Source organism: Quercus suber, unplaced genomic scaffold (assembly GCF_002906115.3).
Source record: "Quercus suber isolate HL8 unplaced genomic scaffold, Cork oak 2.0 scaffold_429, whole genome shotgun sequence".
Lineage (NCBI taxonomy): Eukaryota > Viridiplantae > Streptophyta > Magnoliopsida > Fagales > Fagaceae > Quercus > Quercus suber.
The window spans coordinates 596,561-599,771 of NW_027069880.1; the positions used below are offsets into that span (position 1 = coordinate 596,561).

The 3,211-nt window shown below is 35.8% G+C and overlaps 1 long non-coding RNA gene across 1 annotated transcript; it reads left to right on the forward strand.

Annotated features, from left to right (window-relative positions):
- Positions 1–163: 163 nt before the first annotated feature.
- LOC136062588 (uncharacterized) lies at positions 164–2,648 on the forward strand. The gene is made up of 3 exons (XR_010624312.1): positions 164–293; positions 537–675; positions 2,301–2,648. It is a non-coding gene; the product is annotated as an uncharacterized LOC136062588 (long non-coding RNA).
- The last annotated feature ends 563 nt before the right edge of the window (positions 2,649–3,211 follow it).

A 3,211-nucleotide genomic window follows, 5' to 3' on the forward strand; every position in this document is an offset into this window, starting at 1 on the left:
GTGGGGGGGGGGGGGGGGGGGGGGGGGGGGGGTGGTGTGGGCATGGCCAGCCCTAGAATATATAAACTCTCAGTCCCTAAAGCTTAGGCTAATACGTTGTGTCAAGATCACATACAGATACACTTAGATTGACATCAATAACATGGACAGAAGATGAAATTGATTAATTTATTCAACATTGCAGTGATCCTCATAACTTTGTAGTCAAGGGCAGAGCTAATTGTATTTCTGAGAAGGCAAATGATCCATTGGGTATATTTCAGTATCTCAAGCTCCAACATTCACTGTCCCTGGTATGGCAATTGTTTTACTTATGATTTTTTTGGGATATTATAAATGCCCTTGCTATTTTTGGATGATATTCATTGTTTCTTGAAAATTTATACGCTGGTGGATGGTGTGGTTGTTGGTATTTTGTAGTCTGGCCATTTCAATGTTATTTTTGTTGTAATCTGCATGCTGTGAATACTATATACTATTGTCAGTATATTGTTATTACTGGATTAAGTATTAATCCATGAAAATTTCTATTCCAGGTTAGTGCATATTCATCTTTCTTACATTCAGATGGGGTTGAGGAACATCGGACGAAGATGAATAGCCAAACCAGTGAGCCTGCATTTACCAACTTCACCAATAAATTCTTCGGCACCTTAGATTACATATTCTACACAGGTATTCTGGATGTGATTTGTTACCTTACATCATTTTTAGTATCTACTAAGAGTCCTGCCTATTAATAATTTGGTTTGCATTTAAGACAATTTCCATCTCATTGGAATATCAATATTTTTATATAATCTGGTTTGCATTGATGACAACTGCTTTCTCATTGAACATTTATATTTCTCTAGTAATTAGGATTTAGGAAGCCTCATACTGTACTGGTGAAAGAACATTTGCAATTTGTGCTCTCTAATTACAAGAAGCAAGGTTTCTAAAAGATGGCTTAGAGAATGACATAGGACGAAACCAAAAAGCTCACAAAAGCCAAACCCCAACTACACCTAAAGAGCTTTCCCTCAATTAACCAAGGATACAACATAGGAAGAAAACAAAGGGCTAGCTACATATTATCTAATATCTCCAAAGTCTAGGTGTAGATATAGGACTCAAAGTCCTTAACCAAATAGGATGCCTGTTTATTAAATTGCCCGCACAAGAAAATGAAATAGGAAACACTGTTATTAAGCTTGGCTACGAGGAATTCCTAATAAACTTGAATAAGAAATGTCCACCGAATTATAACCAAAGTCGAGCCATGTCACCAAATCTCCACCTTGGTTTGGATTTGATTAAAACTTGCGAATGAAACTCTATACAAAATGAAATCCTTCAGCGCCTCCACCAAAGCCCCTAAGGGCTATTATTGATTGCAAACCCCAATAAAATCCAAATGATGCTTGAATTTGTGCAAGATAGTGTTTTGTCTCTCTATTGAATACCAATGTTACTTTTAGTGGTTATAATGTAATAGGTTTAGATGTTGTTTCCCTGAACCAAATGAAATTTTTATAGCCAAAAATTTGCCTATATGCATAATTTTAGTATCTTGTCAAGATTTCTTGGTGACATTTTCACCATGTTTTGTATATTCTTTGCATGTGATTGTTATGCAATCAAACCTATCGCTTGGGATGCATCGAATGCTAAACAAAATAAAGTATTGCATTCCATTTTTATAGTATATATTCATTGAAATGAGTCTTATCATGTGGCTGTATTGGGGCTTGTTTAGATATCAAAAATAAATTTAACTAATTATCTGCTGAGTGATTCTGAAGATTACTTCTCTTCATAGAAGAATCTGTGCTTTTAATATCTTAAGTGATCATCTTCCCATGCGATCAAATGTTTTATTGCTTAGTTTTGAATATAAGGAATGGCCACTAAGCACCTGTTTTCCTATGTCTGGGATATTGACTCTTTTGCAGCGTTGGAAATGCAAAAGAGAAACTGACATCCTCTAAATATTCTCAAATTTGTTTTAGTTTGATCCTTTTCACTGCAAATTCTCAGACGGATTACTCTGCACCCCAAGGGGCCTTGACCTTGAAATCATATATTTTGGCATCTAGACAGACTTAATTTATTTCAGCTTAAATTCTCTTTCTTTTTTATGGTTGCAATGATTTTTTCTTTTACTTTGTGGGAGATATCCTCGACCTTCATGTACCTTCTTTCTTTAGGTGTCTAAACAGAAAAGGGCCTCTTAATTACTATAATTTGAACTATTTGTAAGTATGTTTAATTTTGTTCCATGCTTATTTTGCTACTAACCATATGATGCTTCCCATCAGATAACAGTTTGATTGTTGAAAGTTTGTTGGAGCTTGTTGACCTTGAAAGCATTGGTAATAATGGTATTCCATCACCTACTTGGCCATCAGACCATATTGCCCTGATGGCAAGATTCAGACTACGGCCACCTTCCCACTGGAGACCGAGCCCACCACCTTTTCCTCTAAACCCGTGGCACTTAGCAGCACTTAGGCAGCACTGGTTACTTCTGTAAGAAATTTACATTAGGATGGAAAGTAGAGTCTGGTAGTTTTTGTACAATACATGCATTTTTGCCTCAAATCATAGGTTTCATGATAGTGGTTATAGTGATGCCCAACAACTCTGTTCCTAGATGTAATACTGTCATTCTTTGTTGTTCACATGATGGTTGTTATAGGAGCTGAATTTGTACTTCTTCCATGTAAATTGTATTACACATCCTCAACTCTAGCACACCTTTACATTTTTTTGTTGTATATTTGTATTAGTCACATAAATAATGGGCAGTTTTACTAATGCAATTACCAGTGATTTCAGCCTGGTACACCAAATGGTGCATATCCTCGGCTCTAGCATACCCTTACAATACAGTATAAACACTAATCGAGTAGTGTTTATTACACACGTCTTAATGCACACATTTTTCATTTGTGTAAAAGTGTGTGCATTAAGGTATGTGTAACAATATTTATTCTAATCCATAAATTGCATGCCCATGCGATGGAATATTTACACAATTATATTTTTCTGGTAGGTGCAGTATTTTCGGGAAACACATCCATTCATGAGAAAAATCCACATCCATCCTAAGAAACAACACTTAAATACTGTACCTAAGTCTTGCCCATTAATAATTATAACTCATGGACTTGCCATTAAAATTTCATCTCTCCCTGAATGAAAGCAGCCAAGCTACACTGTTCACCAA